The 23,530-nt window shown below is 42.8% G+C and overlaps 1 long non-coding RNA gene across 2 annotated transcripts; it reads left to right on the top strand.

Annotated features, from left to right (window-relative positions):
- The first annotated feature begins 2,780 nt into the window (after positions 1 to 2,780).
- Positions 2,781 to 23,198, top strand: LOC116446499. Of its 2 annotated transcripts, none has more exons than XR_004241250.1 (3): positions 2,781 to 3,149; positions 20,687 to 20,760; positions 22,386 to 23,198. It is a non-coding gene; the product is annotated as an uncharacterized LOC116446499 (long non-coding RNA). The 2 variants fall into 2 exon arrangements; XR_004241252.1 differs by lacking the exon at positions 2,781 to 3,149 and adding an exon at positions 14,423 to 15,425.
- The last annotated feature ends 332 nt before the right edge of the window (positions 23,199 to 23,530 follow it).

Genomic DNA, 23,530 nt, shown 5'->3' on the forward strand with positions numbered 1-23,530 from the left:
ACACAATCGGCGCTTGGTGGCATCTAGTGGGTGGGATGATAGAGTGAGATAGAACTGCCCTGAGGAGGCAAGTCGTCAGCTGTTTGTTGTATCCAAGATGGTTCAAACTAAAATGGCTTTACAGTAGTTCAGTAGCTAGTACATCAGTGCCTCAACAAAAGCAATAGTGAAGAGATGACATCTTATCAGTCAGATACTAGTCTCACCTTCTACAAAGTCCCTGATCCCATTCAGCATAGAATTCTAAGTAATCGAAGATTTCAGCCCAAGAAACACTAAAAGTTGCATGAACTCTCATTTTTACATGATTTTGAAAACTGGTTTGATTCTCCCAGTTGCTTAAACAAGTATAAATCAGAAATAACTTCTGGAGTGATTGTGTTCCAGAGGAAGGTTTGCAAATGAAATAAATCCTCTACTTTGTTGGAGACCTGGGTGGAGGAGGACAACCATCCTCGTAAGTGCTGTGTTTGAAAGTGCACAGAAGATAAGATACACCAGCTGTGTTAAAACAAGCTATTTTCATCTCACACATACACCCTGCAATTCTACTTTTTAATTTCTAGGCAATCACACTGCTGGAATCTTTTCCAGCCATTGAGTAAAATATATGTTTGTCTTGCAATTATGTAAATAAGGTAAGTGGTTAAGATTTAGATCTAGAATAGTAATGTTAACATCATTGTCCCTTCAATAAACAGCAAGCAAGCTTTGGATGTAATGTTGGTTTTGCTCTATATGTGCCATGCCGCAGAAAACCACAGGCAGACACAGAGATGATGTGGTATCCTTATTGTATTTAAAACAATATTTAGCGGTGTAGCTCCTATTGCCTTTGCACGTGTTTGAAGGAAAACCCTGCTTCATCAATGGGAATGTGTCAGAATTTTGTAATGAAGCATGCTGTGTAATATATTTAAACACAGTCCAAATTAATTAAAGTGTAGTGGATGTGAAAGATACATGCTCAATGTGACATTTCAAATAGGGAGAAAATATGATAATGAGCTATTTCCATGTGTTGCCATCCTTCTGGTTAAATAATACTTCTGTTTTCAATGAAGCCACTGAGCAATAACATTCATTTTTGGAGTTCCACAGCGGTTAGAACTGATTGTATACAGGCTGTAATCATTATCCTAATTCTGCCCAGGAAACCCTCTCTCTCCACCATGGAGAAATTTGGAATAAAAAGTCTCGTTCCAGGAAAAAGAATTTCCAAATAATCCTGGGCACCAGATCAAAATATGAGCTCCAAATCCGCTCCTTTTTCTTAATAAGAATCAGCACTTTGAAAAATGCTGCTCCGTAAGGAAATAATTGCATTAGTCAGCCTCTTGGCACTGGCGTGGGCTGGAGCCTTCTCTTAAAATGAGGCCCAGCCTCGCCCTGCAGTGCATCCAAATCCCCCAAAGATGCAAATAGCCTCAAGACCCTTGGCTTTGTTCTTACAGGCAGAAAACTAAAACATGGGACAAAAGGACAGAAAGTGACCTGGAAACATAGCCCATCTAATGCTGAGGCAGCCTTGGGTAAGACAGGCATCTTTTTGTGTGCTGAAGAGTAGAAACCAAAATAGGAACTGGAAATAAGAGGTTATTGTTTCCATGCTATCCTTTACTAGTGGAGGATCTGATCACACAGATGCAGGGCCCTTACCTAACTGCATAGCCCAAAGAACTGGTGATATGTGATTATGTATTTGCCTCTTGATAGGATTATAGTGCTTATGATCAGGACAACTCCAATGCTCAGGCCCTGACAAGCACCAGCAAGATTGCTTAGATTGCTCTATGCTGGATAGTCCAGAGAGTAAGTCTATCTGCCTTTCACTTGAGGGATTTTTAGAATCACACCAAAATACTCCTTTTTACTAAGGCTCTGGTTGTCTGATTTTTAATGGTGAAAAGGCTGCACATCATTGGTGAAGGATGAAAGACAAGCAGGATGCATTACTGGCTATCAAAAGTGCAATGCTGGAGCCTTGATCTACAGGAACAGAACCAAGCCTTGCCTGGCACTGAGACATTATACCCTCCAAGAAACCATCTAAACTGACCAACACCCTGAAATTTACTGGGAGGTAGGTGTTGAAGTGTTTTTCACATGCCTGTATTGTCCTTACATTGTTTGAACTTGTCCATTTGAGTCCTCCACATCACCACTACCAGAACTATTTCCTTCCCAGCTGCTCTTCAAATAGACCAGTTGTAAGCAATGTAGTGGAGCCTGTAGTGTAAACTATTACAATTAGTGTGGAACAGAATGGACAACTCATTCCTTTGTTCAAAGACTACCAAGAAACAGATCTCTTTCCTGAAATGCAGGAAGAGTAATTTATTTCCAAGATAGTTGCATGCAAAAATTTGCATGTTAGCTCTGACGAGTTCTATTAAATACCTGGGAACTGAGTCCCTCAGTGAGGTTGATGAACAGGGCAGGCAGGCAGTGCCCACCCCCTGATCCTGCTGCTAATTGCTTTGTTGGCAGTGCATTTCAGGTCCTTCCTCTTTGGACTAACATTGTACCAATTGTTTTCTCCTATTCAGCTAAAGAACCAGAAGCAAATTTTCCTTTGTTGGCTGCTATTGACCTAGTGGGAAAACACTATGCAGATGTAGCTTTCAGTCATCATTTGAATATGGCAGAGGAGGAAGATACTTTAACCTGTTCGTGTTAAGACTAAATACAGGAATGTGCATGTGTCAGCAGGGAAAGCATGTGACCTCACTATGCCAAATCAGAGCCTGCCAGCGCCCTCACCACCCAGTATAGTCATGGATGGGGTCAGACTTTATGTGCTCAATCAAGACCATGTGCTCTGTGCTTTAAATACTAGACTGTGCTGGGGTTTTCTGCATTTAGATTTAGCTCTTCTGCTGCTGGAGCATTCTAGTATTGTGGTCTCAGGTGCTACAAGGTGCCTGAATAAAGAGACACCAACCTGCCTTGAAGATGGCTGCTTCAGAAAGAAACACAATGGATAAAGTTCAGACCAAAAGGATCTAAGCCAGCCTTGCTGCTGTGGTGTGCACCTGTCTGCCTGGCAGCCTGGCAGTGCCCAGCAATCACCCCGAGGGGTAGGAGTGCTGCTGGAAAAGGGACTGTCATGGGATGTCTTGTCATGAAGAAGGCAGGGTTAACCTCAGGTAAAATACACATGCCGTGTGTTTGGGACAAGTGTGGGATAATGAGCCAATAGTAAACCTAATGTCTTCTGTCACCAGAGAAAGAGTAACTCAGGAAGAATTTGTAAATTGGCAGAGGCATTACAGATGTCAGTGTGAGATGTTTATGGCATTAAGGGTGTGAGAGTTTAGTACTGGTCTGAAATTTTCCACCAAGGTGTTTTTTCTTAAGGGAAGATTATGCAGTAGTTTTCAAAGGGATAGAATTTTGTGTGAGAGAGACTCTCACCCTCATATTCAGAGTGTGCTAAGTGTGATAATGGCATGTATGTACCTGTCCTTCCCAGTCTTCTCTTGCTTCCCAGTACCTGAGCCATAAATCTGAGATTTAAGTGCTGCATGCCCCTTTGCCTGTTGCAGATCAGACACTGATAATTCACTACAGCATTTTCTGTATGTTTGGCCTTGTGAACAGGAGCTGCACTGTCTCAGGCTGAATGACAGCTGGCCCCCTCTGGCTTTGATAGTTCAGAGATGTCTGTTTTTTACCAAATGGAAAATATGAAAAAAACTTGTCATGGAGTACTTGGAAAACTAGACTTGCTTCTGATCAATGCAGCTATCCCTGGCAGAGGGATGGTGGGAGTTGATTGAACAGCAAGAAGAGAAAATAGTGGGTTGCAAGACAAACCCAAGAAAGCTGTTTGATGCAGCAAAGGAGAGAGAGAACTGGTGGAATGATGCATGGAGGGAGTAGCGTGCAAGAGTAGAAATAACATATCAGGTAGCAATGTTACTTTGAGGAAGAACAGAAGTGCCAGCTCCACAGATCGACAACTCAGACTATCTAAAGAAACTTGCCCTGGGAGAGGTTTAGACAGAAGCAACCCAGTTCTCTTGCATTATGCTTCCAGAGTGGGCAAGAATGGCACTGAACTGAATAAGGCCCGTGGGAGCACAGAAGGCAACTGTTGATAGAAACCTGTGTGAGAGAGACGAGGACCCGGGCAGAGCTGCTGGGTTCAGAAAAGGGAGGATTGAAGAAGGGTGCAAGGACAGCTGTTAATTTGGAACATTCTGAACGTGGGGTAGGATCTAGAGACTGTGGGAAGGGCACAAAATGGGTGAGACTGTAAGGAACTAAATCTAGCTGGGAGGGGAATGGGAATAAATAGCACAGGACCTCTGGTTAGTAAGGGAGTGAGAGGACATGATATCTAAAGAACAGGCAGAAAAGAGACAGAAGGAGGGGGATTGCCTTTCTAATTACGGGTATCTGTAACTTTCCTGAGATATAATGGGCAGAGGATGACTAACAAATGGCTGAGTCACTGAAACCATGTGACTGAGATTCTAAATTCATCTGCTAAGGGGCTTGAATATTCACACAAAGCTTAGAAATTTTCCTCTAATACTGTTCTGGTGCAGGTGATCCTAAACCTCCTATACCAAAAAAACTTTCCAGCTGCTATTTGGAAATATCTATCTCAGTAAATTGGTCAATATTCATGTTGGCAGGCAAGTATATTACCTTATTCCTCCACTCCTGGTGGAGAAAGCCACTTTTGGCCAACTAAAAAATGGTCCATTTTTATCCATAGAACCTTCTACAGGGAGCTTTAAATGGAAGGTTGTTTGAGCCTTCACCATAGCAATTTGGTAAATGATGTTGCTTAGAGTCAGAACAGTGTTCTGCCAGCCTTTGTAAGACAATTTATTACCACTAACTGTCTGCTACTTGTAGGATTTTCAGATACTTGATGTTTCATGAAATAAGGAGAATGTGTGTCCTCTGTTTCAAGGTGCTGACTACTGGAAGTCTTTATTTCATGCAACGTTAATGTTGGCAAAAATTGGTAGAACCATCAAAAGAAGTTATTTATCCCTTCCACTCACCTTCCTCCTCCCATGTGACTTAGATTCAGGAACTGATGTAGGTTAAAATTATCCATTGTCCTGGCCATCATCTGATTAATCAGGTACAATCATAGTTTCCTGAACTATTTCAGATAATATGTTTAGAGGAAAGATATAAATGTGAAATTCACCCCCCCACACGCACACACTGCTAAAGAATGGGATAATTTATTTTCTTGATAGCAATTACTGAAGAAATAGAGTCTGATGGAAACCAGGATTAATGTCCCTCCCCAGCTGAGCTGGAGTTTCTGTGCACAGTTAGGGAGATTTGGATGGCAGTGAGCTTTTGTGAGTACTGTTAGATTAATGAAGTTTCCCTTCTTTTGACTTAGCAATCTCTAGTTTACTTGAGATGAGTGAGTTGACTCACTTTTCCCTTACCTTTTTGCCATAACGGGCAATAAAACAAGCAAGCTGGCTACTGAGGGCAAATCTAGAGCACGCAGGCTTTTAGCCTCAGGTCTAGGACATTAGTCACATGCAAATTGGTGATGATAAATCAGTGCCACCTGGCTCACTAAGCTGCCTAGGAAATCACCAAATGAAAACATGATTTTTAAAAGTACACAATTAATCCCTCTCACCATAAGGAAACCGCCCCAACTTCCGTGTCTAGCAGCATTTTTCAGAGCAGGAGCTAGACTTTTCCACAAGGTTCCCCTGGAAGTTCCAAGGGGTTACCTGTCTCCTAATCCCTCATTAGTGTTCTTGCATCCCTTTTTCCTAATAACCAGAGAGTCCCAGCATCTGATGCTTTTATGAAACAGAGAGGAGGTGGTTCTGATTCTGTTTCTTTGTAAAAAGTTATACTGTCTCAATTCCTTGGATGGTACACAGTGCTCTGAGCTTCTGCCTGCACAGTAACTGGTTTTAAACATTTCTGTTTAATCAAGAGTGAAGTAAATGTCAGAGATTCAATGTTCTAGATCAGCAGTTTCCAGCACTGATACATCTTAATCAAGCAATTAGGTGCCTTTTTTTTTGTTATTGTTTGGTGTTTTCCAAGCTGGAGAAGGGAACAGATTTGCTGCTTTGCTCTGATGACTGCTAGCAGCAGTGTTTGTTGTTAACAGAGACATGTACACCTAACCACCAGTTGGCAGGTGTTAACACTTTGTTACTCGCTATTCCCACATGCTGAGGATTGTGGGAAAGCTGTCAAGCTCTCTGTCTTGTGTAACACTCAGCTTTTACAATAACAACAACAACATCAACAAGCTCTGAACAAATTCAGAAGCTCTGTAGGAATGCAGTGATGCAGCACTAGCAAGGGAAACAATAGGATGGATTCTCCTGGCTTTGATAGGAGCTAATATGAGGCTTTGTGGAAAGTTTGAGATGTTTCCTTATCTTAGCTTGCAAGCAGGTAGATGGAGACTGAGTGCTCTTTTTTTTCTCCTTTCTTTTTTAATTCGTGATATTGTCTGATGTTTAGAAGAAACCAAGAATGCATTGCGTGTGCCCCAACATTTCTAGTCTGCCTCTGACATTTGTACTTGCCCATATTCAGGAAAGAAAGCTATGAATACAGCATACAAACAGAGAAAATAGCACAGAAAAGGATAGGAATGGTTTTGGGGTTTTTTTGGTTTTTTTTTTTTTGGGGGGAAGGGGGGTGGGAGGGGTGGTGACTGGTAAGCGAGAAATGAGAATTTTTATTAGAATAGTACAACCCTTCTGGGAAGCTCAAATGTGCCCAGAAGAAAATGCCCTCTGTGAACTTTAAGTATTATTAAAATACTTCTTTTTCTCTTTTGCTTGCTGTCATTCAGGTGCTCAAACATACCCTGACTTTGCAGCCACAAGGTCATGGTTTTTAGTTGAGTAATCCAAAGAATTGATTTATTACTGAAGAAGTGAGGTTTGATGGATTTTTGATTTACATGAAGACAGAAAAGGAGTGGGAGGTGCAAGGCAGCTGCAGATTGGAGTACAAAGCAGAAACTCAAAAGAGCAAATGGGCCAAACCGTGCAATGGATTAGGTGAGCAATCACTTTATATGGATGATTTTAATAGTGCTGTGCTGCATAATTGCACCCCTTCCTCCCAAACAGCATAATACTGATTGTTTCTTGAACCTGCAGAATGATGCTCTGAGTGAGGAGAGATTTCAAGCATTTGCTTTTTGATGAGAGTACTTCAGATGAAGGGAGCATGATCAAAGGAGGGATCATGGCTTTTCTGGCATGTAGGCTACGGCTGGGCTGCCTTTTGAGCACAGTTCCAAGTTTGGGGTCATCCTCCAGTTCATCTTGCATCCAAACTGAGCACTAGCTTTGGATCAGCTTTATGACATGGTAGGAAAGAAACTTATCCTTGCACTGTGGATGGGCTGGGTTCAGGATAGGGCATTTCTTGAGATACACTCACGATGACTTGAATCCGCCAATGCCTGGCAAACACGAGGAAATATTCCCTGGCAGGTGGGTTGGCCAAGTTCTTTCCCGGGAAGGTTCCTGCTGCACAGCAAGGACGCTCCATGAGATACGGAGGAGGTTGAGCAGCAGGATCTTAACAATACAATTGCACAGTCATATTTTAGTGGCCTGCCCCCAGGTTTGTGTTACACAAGGCAGCGTTGACACGCCTTGAAGACTGTGACTTTCAAGTGAATTTTAATTCTGGAATACAGGTTTGAGGTTAGTCAAAATTTAGGGGCTTAATGAAGTGGGATGTGCAAGACAGCTGCAGAAATGAATGGATGAAATCCCCCATGTTTTGCATTGGGTGGGATTCCAGTGGTCTCTCCTGACTTCACAGATCCCTGAATCACTTGCAATAAGCACTTTTTTTTAATGGACTTCACATTACTTTCTTGACATGAAAATCATACCTGTACCTGTGCACTGCTTTAAAAAGCCTTCCTGCTTGCAGAGCCACCTCCTGCAAGCTGGTTCAGAAAGATTTGCCTGCCAGACTTGGGGGTCAGAGGGAGGTACTGGCATGCATACATCTGCATGTTGTATTTCCTAACTTCAAATTTCTCTTAAAAATTTATTTGCTCTTGCTTGGCCACAGGAAGCCAGTCAGGGGAGTCACTAACATTGGCAAGATCAATATGTAGATGAAATATTAATAAACATATGTTTTGTGTGGGCATCATCCTGAATTTGTTCCTGCACATATTAAAGGATACTTTTGTCTTTTAAAAACCCTAGAGAGAAAAATCTTCTCACTTAGGGAAGCCATGGGGAAAGTGAGAGGAGAGAAGACTGATCATTTAATGAATGGGACTCATAAGGTAGGTTTGACTTCCACCATGCACCCTCTGTTGATTAATTAGTTTGTGACCAGCTTGTGTTTTTTTTAAGTGGGGACATGCACGGTGATTTGTAGACTTTTCAGGGTTTGTTCTTGAGGTGCTCAGGTGAAAAATAGATGATTTAGTGCAATAAAATTGTAGATTTGATTTCAGGGTATGGCTATAGGCTGACAAAAGACCAAGTTAACAGGCATTAAGAAAGTCCTTTCTTGAGATTGCAATTCTGTCCTTCCACCTGAAGGGCAGGCATAGCTGTGAGCACAGTCCCATCCACTGGCAAGGGGAAAAATGAGTCATCCCATTTACATGATGGCCAATAGCATTTCACTCTGTTGTGCAACAGGTTGGAAAAGGTGCTTGCAATCCCCTCCGTGTTCCTCCGTTGTGGGGTGAGATCTCCCTGAAACAAGGCAGTGGTTTTGCAGAGATCATATGATCTCCTCTGCAGTTGCTATTTTCTGCCTGTACTGTGGGGGTGCCTGGAGGGCTTGGATATAACTGGTTTGGGCTATAGGCATACCCACGAGTCAGTTCCTCCTTAAGGATTAGAACTGTTGTGCTGATCCTGCAGACACGAGACCTATCGCTTAAGCTACTTGATTATATGAATTATCTGAAGGACTACAGCTGAGCTTCGTGGCTTCTCAGCACCTTAGCTGCCCTAGTTTGAGCAAAGTCATCAGCATTTTGCAGGGGGATTCATATTTAATTTGGATTTTTTGATCTCCATAAGCATAACAAGGAAGAAAAGGTTTCCTGAACTTCTGGCAGAACTCCTGCCTCTTTTTTTTTTTTTTTTTTTTTTTTCCCCCCCTTCTTTAGCAACTTGATTTGTTTCTCTTTTTCCTTCTTCTTTTTCCCACCCCACCCAGCCTTAAAGAGTGCCGGGAAATTCTGTACTTACCCAGCTGTACTGTCTGAGGAAAGCCAAGGGTTTTTTTTTCCATGCATCAAAATTATAATAGTTTGAAATTACTTATTAACTCTCTGAGTTTCCCAGAGAGAAGACATCATATACTTAACTGATATGCCCCTTGTACTTAGACAAAAGGCCAAAGGTTAGGGCAAGTGGATACACGTGACAACTTTATCCAAGTCCTTGAGGATTTCCCATTCACTAGGTCACAGTTTCATTCTTTTTTTTTCAAGTGAAAACAATTAACATGGCTCAAGTAAAATGGGTTAATTTATTTTCATTGCAACTCTCTTCCTGGTGCAAACTCTGCAGTCTGTGGACAAAGAAGATATAGTTGTTACTCAGATGGCTGTCTTGCCTCAAAACATGCAGTGATTACCTCAAATAGCTCACCTCAAACTGGGTCATTGCTTGAAAATGCGTATTATGAAATAGTTTTAGAACAAGTTGATTTATATGTTAGCAAATGGATCAAATAAACATTTCCTTGTGTCTAACCACTGCTGCTGTGTTGATGACAAAAATGTGTTATGGATGTTTCTGTGTCACTTCATAGCAGTGTGACTTTTTTCTTGCTACTATTACATGAAGTTCCAAAACACTGCCTTTCTGTGGGTTAGTACTCCTTTGCTCCACTAGCAAGGGAAAAATGTTTGTTTGAACTGGCAGGAAGCACTGTTATTTAATTTACTGTGCTTTTTGGTGGGCACATTATATGCTGTGGGCTATGGCAAGTGATTATTCCCTATATAATCCTGCAGCGTTCACAAGCGTTTGCACCCACATCAGGATGGGGAAACCTTTATCAATAAAAACTGTGACCTAGAACTAAGTATTACTGCGTCTGGAGCTTCCAAAATGTCTGGGGAATGCTCAAGCAACAAAAAATGGTGCACCAAAATAGAATTCTGCATGAGAAAGCCTCCAGGCTGCAATAATATTTCCTCAGCCACCCTCACTGTTGGGCCCTTCCTGGCAGAGCTGGACCACATCCACAGGTCATGTTGACTTTGTCTGGATTGATGGTGTTTCAGCAGCTGTCCCCTGCTGCTTTCAGGAAGCTAGGTTTGGAGCCATTAGGTGAAACAGCCCTGTAAGATTAAGAACAAGTGCCAGTGCCTGGCATGAGCAGCGGTATGATTTTATGTCTGAAAGAGCAGCATCCAGGAACATGCATTGTGCCCATGCCCATGTCTGGGTGTGCCAAAGAACTCCACAGGAAGAAATGTGGATTTTGGGGGCAAATCTGGGGCAAATAGGTCTCCAGTTGCCTTGCTCTTCTGACCCCATAGAGACTTCCAGCTGATGTGGTGCGTAACTCCCAAGTCATTGTCTAGCCATTGCCTTATGACTGTACGGGTTCCTTGCTGGGATGAGATCTGTGCCCACCCTTGAGGCTCTAGTGGCAAAAAAGCTGTCCTCCCTAATGCATTGCTTGCTGTGTTGTGTAGGTTTCAGGAAAGTATCAGAAAAGAAATGGAAAAGGGGTCTGAATTTCCCCAGAACAGGCAAATTAATAGAACCTGCCGAGCCTACAACCATGCATAAGAAATCTCTCCTTTTCTCCTGGGTTTGTTTATATCTCACCTGCACTTCACTGCCAGACTGGTGGGACTTAGAGCTGGGAAATAGTTTTTCAAGCAGCAAGTGTGAGCTGTGGAACTTGGAGAGTCAAGGAATGGTCTTCTCTCATCAAAAGGTCACTCCTCGAGTACAGATGTTTCACACACCTTTGGTTTGATACTAATTAATAACGTGGGTTTTTGAATAGTTGGATCTTAAGTGGCAAATACTTGGATCCAGGTGGTAACTGGTACAGATAGCAGAAAGTGAAAAACAACTGTGCTGCCTTTTTTTCCTTGGGAACTTAAAAATTCCAATCTTGCTGCATTAAACTAAGTCATGCAGAAATGCTCCAGCTGTTCTTTGCACTGTGGAAGCCAAATTCAGCATTTTGATGGGTTTTTTCCTTTGTTTTTGAGAGACCAGTTGTGAAACTATTTGATGTCTTAGGTAACAAAATCATACCTGTACTCTCCTTCCAGTTATTTGGGTTTTCCTAGTCATTTAATTTAAGGTGGACTCCTGACAGGTCATTGTGTAAAATACCAAGTTCCCCAGGAGGTAAACTGGTCAGCCTTCTTTGTAAACTGGGATGTCCAGTAGCCCTGGCAGACTTCTAGTCTTTTAGACCTCCTCTTCTTCTTTTTCACTGAATACTCTGATGGCAGCTGAACTCACAAGAATTTTGGTGAAAAGCAGCAGAACACACCAACAAATAATTCCTGTGGTATGCGTTCTGTTTGTAATAAGAGTTTTATTTGGTACAAAGTGTGGCGAACCCTTCTCAGCTCCCTGCATTTGCAGGAAGAGGCAATTCTTATTTTAATACTCCTAAGGAAGAATCCATTGAAGTATTTTTTTATTATTTTGTAAATTAGATGTGTCCTATTTTTCCTAGCAATTTTCAGTGTGAGAGTACTCTGAAATGTAGATCATAGTCATTATGGTGTTTTAACAAAGGCTTATGTCTCTGCTTAACAGTGAGTTTCCTGCCCCTCACTTCCCTCTCAGTGCATACAGAAACAGCAACACTGAGTTTGGGAACACTTACTCCATAGTATTGATGCCTAGAGCAATGCTTATGCTGTGGTTTCTGGATGCATGATCAGGAGAACAGTACATGCTGTATGCAGCAGCTTTACCTGAGCAGCTCCAAGGATTGACCTGGACACTGGGTAACCTCATGCTTACATGCCACATGGGTCAGTCCCCTATCCCTCAAGTAGGCATGGACTTTCAGTGCTCAGTTCCTGCTGGTTTAATGGAGAAGAAAATTATCTGTGTCCATTATCAAATTATGTAGAGTCCTTTCCACAGGGCTTGTAATTTCAAAGTCATTCCTCTTGTTTCAGTGAAGCTATTTGAGGATTTCCAGGGTTACTAATAATTTAAATCTAAGCCTTTTTAACTTAAAAGTTAGTCAGCTCTCATAAGGCTCGGGCCAGGTGACTGGTGAAGGTCACAGCAAAGTGACAAGTGCAGCATTATCTAGCCTGTTATCAGTGACTGCACCAGGCACAGTTCAGTACCTGACCATATGACAGCACAGTAGCTGGTTTTGATCTTCATTTTCTCGCTTTAATTGGGTGGCCTTTCTCATGTCTCTCCCTGCCTCTAGTCTTATTAACTCGTGAGCGTGGAATGGACTGGCTGAGATATCAAAAGACTGGGTACTTAAGATGAACAAAACCATACAGCAGTTTATAGTAATTCAAAGAATATGGAAGCATTTGCTCTTTCTGATACCACCTGCATTGCGTGCCAAAGATTGTAATGGGAACAAAAATCTTACAATGTTCAAGAGGGGGAAAAAGCCTTTTTGTGGAAAAAAATTAAAGAAAAGGGCAACAGAAGTTATCTTGGGATGTGAGTGAAACGGAAACATTGGTCATGAGCTGAGTGAATGAGGTGGATCTAATTACCGTGTAACAAAACAAAGGAAGATGGCTTAGCAGCCGTTTAAATTGCAGGTAATTAGCCCTACTGCAGTGCTGTAGATTTGACTGTTGTAGGTAAATGTGGAAGACGTCAGTCCAGTCCTTTTTATGGGATTTGCCAGGATCACAGAGATACTCATAGACAAATTCATCATATACTATTATCTCCAAATATGTGTTAATAATATTCTTAATCTTCACTGTATTTTCTCTTGGGCCTATATGCTGCATGAATATTTCTTGACATGCCTACAGATCTCTAATTGTTTGTATATTTGGCTTGCCTTAGGCCTACTTTAAATGAAGGTATGCAGGAATCTTTGCTATGTATGGGATTATTTAAGTACCATTACTGTATCTGTGTGGTATCGTTTATCATGCGTCATACCATTCCAAAAAAACCGAAAACAAAAACAACCAAAGAAAATGCAGAAGAGGAATCCTGTTGAGTTTTTGATCAACATGATATAGTGAGGAATCCAGTCAGTGATATTCAAAGGTGTTAGGGCTACCTCTGCACACTTAAAATTCTGTTGGTTGAACTAAACATTTCTATTTTTTTCAGAGTTGCCTAAAAGGGTGTAGGGCTGTGCTTGCAACTCATCTAGAAATGCCCAAAGTAGCTCTAAGCTACCTTGTCTGATAGCACTGAGTTCAATGTGGACATAAGTCTTGCCTCTGACACTTGATAAATACACAAGGGACACTTTCTCTCAGCTGATCTTACTCCTTAGTCTGAACCAGACTGAGCTACTGTTTTGTTTTGCCTCCCTCAGCAGTCTTTCCTTTGGATCCCAGCATTATGCATGTTGCACAAAGCAGTGTTTTACGCGCATTGGAGGGCCCTAGGTGCCTCTGGGGATGGATAGCCAGCAACTTGAATGCACCTGCAGCAGTGCAGACTGAGCTGGGAGGCAGAGGCAGACATAGATCAGGAAATTGGGCCCTCTAGACAGAAAAAGAAGTTATGAAATATGGTGCTATAAAAATTCTTCTGGGGGGGTCCTCAAATGATTGGCATGTCTCTTTTGTGCTTTATGACATTTCTGGCATGACAGAGAATGGCAGTTCCATTTTTCAGTATTCAGGGTTATTTATTGTGTGTCATTGTCTTTGAGTTGGCTGTTCTAGACAGGTACTTTCATGTCATTTCCTTATTCCTGCATTGTTGCTCTGCCTTGCTCTTTCTGTGTGGAAAAAGAAGACAGGGTGACAAAAATGTGCTGGTGGTATTTGCCTGAGTGGAATACTACAGGAGCTGGCTTTCTCACAGAACATTTTTGCCTCTGTGGCACCAGTACTCGAAGCAGGGCAGCAGAGTATGCAGAACAGAGCCTGTAGAAATCTGTCTGATCATGGCTGACACGCTCTGATTCAGGAACAACTGCAGATTATCAGGCTCAGTGCTGCACCAGTGGCACACAGAAATGTTTGGAAATGGTCCTAACAGTGTTAGTGTTAAGACTATGGCAAAAAAAGATACTGAGCTGCATGGATTTGCCCCATAGACTGTATGTGGCCCTCGGATCACTACCCGATCCCCCTAAATGAAGTCATACCATGGTTAGTGTCCCTGACTCAGTTCCTATTGTGTATTCTCTCTGATGGGTCAAGTTGGAGAGAATTCCAAACTGTTCCAAGTGGTTTGAGTGCAGTGATGTGCTGAGTGGCCTGACCTCAGTCATGCTGAAGGGCATTTGTCTTCAGTTCTTCAGCATATAGGAGTCTCCAGCCCTAAAGCAATGGGCAGACTTCCCCAAAGCCAGGGAGGAAAGCTAGAAGAGTGGCTTCTTGCCATTTCTTTTTGGTCCGTTCAGGTTAAAAATCAGCTTTGCATGTGAAGAAAGAGAGGAGGTCTCTACTGGCTGCTTTTCAAGAGACTTGCAACTTTCTTCTCCTCACTTCTGCCAGCAGGGTGTTGTGGCTTCTTTTCCCTTTCACATACCCTTGCCCTATTACAGACCTACCCTGTCTCTAAAGATATCACAAAGAACTTGTCACAACCCTCTGCCCTGACCCCCATATCTTAACCCACTCTTCCTGTGCTCCCTCACTTGTTTTCCTCTTCTCTCTTTCCATTTCACCTCCTGTTAGGCAAAATCTGTGCTCTGTGGAACAGAGGCTGCGCGTGGGCTGAGAGAAGAGAAAGTATTTAGACACCTCTAAGCATAGTGTCTTCTTGAAAAATAGCCTAGTTATTCTGGTGAAGAAAGAGAAACAGATCTGATCCTTAGCCATCACCACGGAAGTCTGTGCTGCTGCCACACTTCAGGCAGTGCTCAGTTCCTGTAAGAGGAGCAGGTTTCTGGGGCCAGGATCCAAAGTGCTCCCCATGAGTCTCTGGGAGTGTCAGCAGATTCCTCAGTGAGCCAAGAGCGGGGCCTCTGTGCATGGCCGGGCTCGCTGACGGCACCTCTGAACTATGCGTAGGATTAGCTGCTGTCACACGTGCAGCCTTCCTGTAAACCCAGGGTGTTCAGCTCCGTCCACTCCCTCGGAGCCTCGCAAAGGACGGGGCTGTGGAGGCGTTGGATCCGCCGGAGGCTGGTGCAGCGCTCTGGCTAGCACGGTATCTCTGGGTGGGGAAAGAGAAGGACAAGAGTTGTGAAAGAGGCTTTTTAACTTCATTACTTTCTTCCCATACCCTGTATCCTGTCTGTGGAGAGCGCTTAGCAGATTCATGGACCTGCACTGCCATGTGAGTTGAAAAAAAAGAAAAAGTGATGGAGAGTGAGAGAAAACCAAGGGAATCCATTAAAAAATGCCTCTGCTACCTCATTAATCTTTTGCAGCAAATAATATATGCAAAACTTGGGCTAGCAAAGTCTCCAAAGAATAACATTTTTTTTGGTGAGGTTTTAACAAATTAAAGAAGTAAATTAAGTCAATAGCACAGCAGGAAAGTGCTTGAAGCCTCCAGGATTTGTATATTTTACCATTGTTCTAAAAAATAAACTGGGGGGGGGAGGGGGGAATTTAAAAGTCTTTCAGTTGAAAAATAATATTTGCTTTAAGTAGCTGTGTTTGGGTTTTGCTCCCACACAGTGCTTCACCACCTCCCCTGGCCCTGAGGCTGACTTTTGGAAAAAGAAGGTGGAAAATAGTAGAAGCAGAGGTTGCAAAGCCATGTGGTGAAGGGAGAGGCATGCTGGGCGTTAGCGGGAAGGATGTAAAGCAGAAATTAAAACCCTTGTGCCTCACCCCACTGCGACTGCTGAGACAAGGCATGTGTTAGAGATTAGCAATCAGCTTACTGGCACCCTTAGGCCCAAACCAGTGGGAAAATTTCTGGCAGCTTTGGTCAGTTTTGGAAGAGAAGCGGCTGGCACCCTCCTCTTGCTATACTGTAGGCTGGTCATTATTTTAATGATCAGAACAAGGCTTCCCAGGTTGCCAGAAATCAGAGGAGTTAAAGGCTGCCTTCTGATTTTCCTTTTCCATGCTCCCTTTTGTAATTTGCAGTAAAGTAACCAGAGTGAACAGCATTACGGCTCTGTCTTTTCTTCTCCCCTTAAACTGACCACTTCCCCTCTCATCCCAGCTGCAACCTACTAAGGGAGGCTTCCACTGCCTCTCCTCCCTGGGCTACCTCCACTTCCCATCTCTTGCTTGCTGTCATTTTTTCCAGCTCCACCCAGGCCTTGCCTCACTCTCTAGCCTATCTCAGAATTGGAAAAACTGCTTTTTGATCTATTATAATTTTTATCAATGATCTGCAGGCAAACAGCATTCTGGAGAGAGGTGTAAATGATGGGTAGGTGCCCTAGCTTCCTGCTAAAGATTATCACTAGAAGAGAGATTTAATGAATTTCTCCTACTCCCACCACTGCTCATGCTGAAGTTGAGAGCATTCACATTAAAAAAGAAATTAATTAAAGGATGGCCTCAGAGTTGCAAAGGCAAGGCTGTTGTTTTCTAGTAGGTAACCTGCAACTTGACTGGAATTGCCCTGCTACTCACACAAATTTCTCAGTAGTGGGAATTATGTAGGTACATGAACAGTATAAGGAAACACTGTTATTCTGCATAGCTTTTTGTTGATGACTTCTGGCACTTGTCCTTCTAACCTCAGTTGCTATCCTTCTAGCATTGTCTCAAGGGACTTGGCTACTGATTTTATGCAGATGACCTGTGCATGGGGCAATCCCACGTGCACAGCAGGAATACACACATATGCACACACTCACATGTGCACGTGCATAACACTTTCAAGTCAGCAAATGCCAGAACTCCAGCTACCCCTGGTATCTTCCATTAGTCCCTGTGGGAATGTTTCTCTGTCATAGCATTTAATTACGTATGCTTCTGCTATTTTCCCCCCTTTCATCCCTGCCTTGTTTCGTGCACAGAATGGGCTGTGCTCAATTACTGAGCAGCAACTCAATATTTAGTTTTCCCCTTACTGTTTAGTGTGTGGCATCTACCCTTATTTATGGTACAACATTCAAGTCCTTCTCTGATGACAAAATGGTTAATTCCTTCGTGAGCTGTTCTATGTCCTCATCATTGCATGTGTATCTGTGGCTACACAAGTGCTTTATGGTGGAACTTGTTCTGATACTTGTTCCCAGCCCCCGATGGTGCCCACTTACTGCCTTCATTCTTGGGATGGTTTTAGAGTAGAAAAATATGCCAGGCAAAGCTGTGTAATTTGCTGTAAAGGGAGGTAGCTGTTTTGTTTTTCTGCTAGTGCATGTTCTGTTTTGTTAGGAAAGCTGTGGGTGAACAGCAAGGTGTTTTATTCTGCCTGCCTCTGTTCTGAAGAGAGGGGAAAGCTACCCCTTCTCAAAATGCCATGGGGAGGGGAGAAGAGCTTTTACAGAGGGCAGTGTGGGGCATCCTATTCTACCTGACACATACCCCCCAAACTGGAGCAGAGCTCTTTGGAAACTCCCAAGCACGGCACTAGGCCATGACATCCCCATGTGGCCCTCATAGAGGTTCTCCTGGGAGCCAGCAGGAATGGTTCAGGACTGAGCTGAGCACTGAAAACTGTTGGATTTAGGGAAGGTTTGGGAGCTCCTTAGCATGTGAATACACAATAGCTGGGAAGATGAGGTGGGGAAGGAGTGGTGAGCACTGTTGGGGTTTGTTTTCTGTTCTAAGATTTGTGTACTCTTTGTTTGCAGCTGCCTGAACTCACATCTGTGCAGATCCTAATCCCTTGGCATGCTTGGGCTGCTCACATTAAGGAAAAGGTGTGAGAAGACCTCTTCAGAGTGCTGGCCAGCTTAAGATGCAGTTGCAAATGCAACCAGTTTGGCAGCAGCTGGATTTCTTTTTCCACATCTGCCTGCATTGGACACTGTTAAATCTTAGTTGCAGTCCTGGATCTGGGGCTCTGTAGAAAGCTTCTGGCTCTCGCTGATTACTGTGCTGACTCCTGAGTATTTTGGGAAGGTAGGCTCTTCATGGTGTTGGCATTTTGCCCTGAGAAGAAAGGGAACACATTTGGTTCCTGCAGGGCTGCAACAGCAACCATGGCCCGTAAGGAAGACCCGAGACATTGTATGGTATTGGATTTAAATGACTAAGAAGGATAATGCTTGCTGGGCTGAGGATGACAAAGAATAATCCCTCTTTTTCTGCAGATAGCTAGTCAGCAAAGTGTTAAAAGTGTTGCTGGTTGGACGGGACTGAGGCTAGATCAGTATTTAGCATAAGCCCCTAGCAGGCTGTGGAGAAGGTCTTTGAGACAGCAATGGATGGTTGTAAGTGTGGGCTTATGTGTGAGGATGACTGAAACTAGTGAGGAGGATTCCAGGTGCTAACTGAAGGAGAATAAATGTTCTCCCATCTATAATGTTTTGATGAGGTTCTCCTTTCCATCACCTTAGGAGAATGTTTTGTGTTTGAAAGGCCAGCAGGTGTATCCAATCTAAGACATTGTTGGAGGTACATGACCTGATCCAGGTTGTCCTGAGCAGGTGACTAGACAAAGATGTTCCTGAAGTGTGGGAGCCACCCTTTAGCAGCCATCATTTAAAACATGGGGAAACATATTTACATGAGTGATGTCTCAATTCCACCACTGTGGGAAAAAATAAATACTTACTCATTGCCCCAGCTGCTGTGGTGTGTGGCCCAGGCTTGACAGGAACTGTGGTTCAGTCTCCTCTGAATTGCCAGCTCTCTAAGCAAACTCTGTGTTATTGAAATGGAAGAATCTGCTTTCCACTGGGATTTAAAGCAATTTGTGCTGAGTGCTGGGAGTTTTCAAGCTACCAGATTTTGAAATTGTCTTTGTTAAAACAGGAAGGAAGGGGATCCTACAGCATAGAGACTTTGAGTCAGTGGTCTGGATTTACTCATCATGGGGATAGAGGGGAGATCTGCAAGTGGTTTCAATATGCAGACAGCAATGTTTGTCAAGGTAGGGACAGAGATGCCGGGAGACTGCCCTGTAGCACTCACCATGTGAGCAGAGAGCAGTTGTGTTGTCGCGTGTTCCCCTCATCACTCTGATGGCTGATTCCAGCCTTGAGTACCAAAAATCTGTAGCAACAGGTTTCTGGCCTTAGAGGGAGAAGGGGTAGGAGGTGGGCTTGAAAGAGGTTTATAAGGTTATGTCACACTAGAAAACTAATGTTTGCTTTTGTTTCCTGAACAGTGTATACCAGCTTAGGACAGGTTCTCTAGAAGAGACCATAGGATGCATGTGGGAAGACAGGCTGTACTGAAACTGAGAAATGCTTTATGGCCAGCAAGCTTAGAAAAAGGTTTAAATTTTTGTTAAAAGAGGACAGCTTGGAAATTGGGTCTGGTTCTGAACCAGAGCTTAAGCTCTGTAAAGGGCATACATGGGGTTAAAAAGGGTTGGTCTATGTGAAGGATATTCCACATCTATCTAGCCTTGGATTTGAGGCTGATTTCTGTGATAAGAACCATCTTTAATGTAAAGCTGAAAAGATATCATAAAGATGAAAAAGTTGGAAATAAAAGAAGCCTGGCCAAATTTTTTATTTACATGGGCCATGTAAATCTGTCTCTTGAGCTGTAGTCACTGATCTATTTTTACTTTCTTTGCTTCCCAGAGGCAAAAGTGACAGCTCTATACCAAAAAGGCCAGTTTTCCCAGCACTTACCAAAACCAGCATGAGTTCCTTAATGGCCAATGTCACAGAAATTGCGTGTGTAAAATTTTAGAGAGAATTTTGTAAGCACCGATGTTGTGGAGAGAAAGGGCCCAACTAAACCCCAGGCTCTAGATAAGTTTGGATCTTTATCTACACTTGATATCATGTTATGGTGATCTAGGTTCCTCTCTGCTTGATGTCTTTCCAAGATTCCCCTGTATTCATTTTATCCTTGACAGGCTAGTGAACATCTACAGGCACTGTATCAAAAGGTTTGGAAAGGCAACAGCTGAACATAATCTTCAGATAAATGCAACATACCATGGCCACATAAAAACAGTCTCTCTCATGAACAGAAAAGTGAGGCCTATAGCTCTGAAAAGGTTTTGATTTAGATTTCTCCCTAGAGAGTGGTGAAGATCAAGTTATCACAGCTGTGATCCTGTAACACAGGGTGCTGGGCTGTGGAAACTCTCAGGTGTATATCTGAAGCTTGGCTACTCACAGGATTTTGAGGCTTGTATCAGGAATGCCCTGATGGGTGGTATGCTGCTAGGGCTTCATGACTTGAGCCTTCCCCAGATTGGCCAAAAGAGAATAAATGGGCTGCATATTCCACCCCTGATGCAGTATAAGCATAGAAACAAATGTATCTATCTCTGCAGGGCCACATTCAGATGCACATGTTGGTTCCTCAGTGCCAGATCCTGCTATGAACTCTAGCTCTGCGTGCTGTTAGAAATGGCAGAAGGAGACAGATATCTGTAACTCTACACATGCACAGGATTTTATCTTTTTTTGACCTGCAGCATATGGTGGTGTTTGCTTAACCCATAGAAAACTCACATACCCATACATGATGTGACATGTATTTTCCTCAGAGAATGCAAACCATGGTTTTGAACTGAGCTGTATTTGTTCCCAGATTGTCTCCTTTTCTGCTGCATAGATAGGAAGGTATGTTTGGTATTTCTGTTCTTTTTTTTTTTCTTTTCCCCCCTTTTTTAAAAACAATCCCCTAGAAAACACATAAATAATTTGGAACACATACTTTATGTCAACTGTTTCAATTATTTTATCTCTATAGAGAGGGCAGAGGCAAACTCAATTCAAACAAGCAAGGGGAGGAAGATGCATTGCAAAGTGATGGCTGGGGTTATGCACAGATGCATTTTTGACTGGTAAGCCCAGCTCAGAAATGTGATACCTGCATTTTAATGCTTGGGTACTGTGAGTTGCTGAGTGCACATAAAGAAAGTTGGGAGCACTCTGACTGCATCTGTGCAGTCACTATTTGTCCATGACTTTGGGTCAGGACAGGCTTCCAGATGCTCAGAAGTCCCACGCAAGTATGCTGTAACAAGAGACTCCATTGGAGGGTGCTACATTTCTTGGCATTCCCTAAGAATTCAGCCCCTTATAAAATATGAAGTTTGGGTCACTTTTTGTAAGGGGCAAGCCAAGTCCAGGCTCCTGAAGTCAGATGGAAGTGCTCTGTTGAATTAAAAAAGGAGGTGGGTTGGACCCATAAGACACATCTGCATCTTCCATGCAGATGTGGCCATTTCATTTGCTTTTCCATCTCATGGATTCTTGACTGATCAGCTGCTGAGAGAACTCCTGAAAGTTACTTTAGTTTTCAGCACACCTTACATACTCCCTATAGTTCATGTTAGAGCCCTCGTCCATTTATACGGAGATGTTCCCTCAGGCCCCACTGACTGTGCTTCAGCATTGCTGAGAGAGCCTGTCCCTAGTCCTTTGTAGCTTCTTGGTTTACTCTGATAACTTCATAAGCCATATAATTTTGTATATCTTCTGACACAGTAGACTTAAACCCATTTCTATTTTACCATGGTGGTAATAAATGTCACCACTACTTGTCTACCACTCAAGTCCTGATATGCACTGCAAAGCTAAAGACAGCAAAACAAACTCGGTAATACCCTAGGCTGTCGTGTCCACAGCATACAATGCAGCAGGGCAACTCCATCTTTCGAAAGACCCATTACTGAGGATTATTTATCAGCCCTTTCTCAAAAACCTATTTGAAGGACGAGTCACAGTGTTGCTGTGAATATCCTGTCCCAGTACCTCATTTCTCTGCAGTTAGATTTCCCCTCATGTCCAACACCATTGTCTTTGATGTAAATCTTGTTCCCTCCTCAGTGGCCACAGAGGCAATCAGTAACAACCTTTTATGTACCAGATACATGGGGAACCCTGTAACATAGATGCTTCTGCTGTGGTTACGTGGAACCAGAATTTTAGGGGCCTTTCTCTGCCATGTATTTTACATCTGTCCTCAGAGAAGTCTGTTAATCTCTATATTTTGATACCCCAAAGGGGTGCTGTGAGGGTACATTCCTTGGTGTTTCCAGAGGCACTCAGATACTGCACTGACAGAGGCTACATAGGTGAACAGAGAGAGAGAGCATGCATACGTTTATTAATCTGGTAAAGGACTGATATTTAACTCAGCAATGCTCCCAAACAGAAGTAATTATCAGCATGTCTCTTATCTCTGGAATTTTGTTTTCTGCTGTCCTACTTTGCTTATTGGTTTGTGATTTGTTTTCCAGCTTCCTGGAAAGGAGAGTTTTAAGAACAAGAACAGAAAAATAGTCTGGTAAAAGTTGTAACTGGCTCTGCCTGTCTGTGCTATGACAGCCAACAATATCACCTGCTGATGATTTACAGATTCCTGGGAGATGCGTTGCTGAGTCTCAAAGAACTGGAACAAGAACAACTCGCTCAAATTGCTTCCCGTGGAACAGCATAATGTATCCACCCGCTTCATGCTCTCCTAATTTAGGACATGTGCACGTGTAATGATGAACTGGCCAACTGATTGTGTTGCTGTAAATCTCGTTCCCCACCTTACAAAACACCCCTGACTGACCCCTTTTTCATGATAGCTCAGTGCAGCATTTCCAGTTCACTTATTGAGAGGGAGAAAAGTCGCACTAGCCACTTGCAAAAGCACTTCTCCAGAGAGAAAAATGCAACATTTTGTTGTTTTTATTTCATTGGGCAGCCTTTTCAAGTTCTGTGACCCACTTTTGCTTCTCTTTAAGTTGTGACCAGTATTTATTTATCCCTTTTTGAACACAATAACTTAATTAAGAAACTAATCAGCAGTGTTGAACTGATCTTTCAACTCACCCCTATCACTGAAGGAAATTTATGAATGCATAATACAAGAAAGGTCCTATTATCTAAAAAGCTTTCTAATAAAAGCATTTGGCATCTAAAAAGTAAGACTGGAAATTCTGCACTAAATTTATAACGTAAATATGTGAACATTATTTCCAGAGTCTGAAATGTATCCCAGCTGAATCTAAAAAGCTTGTCTGTATTATTTATTAGAATAAAATTGTTATCATTTTAAAGGATTTCCAAAGTGAATTGTGTATTTTGGAGTCTGAAGGACAGATTGTAAATGTACCTGTGTAATAGAGAGAAGTTGAGTGGTCTGGGCTGCCTCTTCAGTCAGTGGAGAGAGGTTGGCATGTTCCATTTTCTTAGGCACTTATCTTTGGATGGAAATTTATTGGCTGATCATCTCAGCAGGGCATTAACAGGATGTCTGTAGTTAGTCATTATCATCATCTGTTATTTCCAGTTCCCTTGGCTTCAGACCAAGAGAATAATTCTGAATGCTACCTGGGGTGGAGGCACCTTGGGCAGAAAGTGACCAGATCCCAAAAGGAGAGGCCCCTCTTTG

Source organism: Corvus moneduloides, chromosome 1 (assembly GCF_009650955.1).
Source record: "Corvus moneduloides isolate bCorMon1 chromosome 1, bCorMon1.pri, whole genome shotgun sequence".
NCBI classification, from domain to species: Eukaryota; Metazoa; Chordata; class Aves; order Passeriformes; family Corvidae; genus Corvus; species Corvus moneduloides.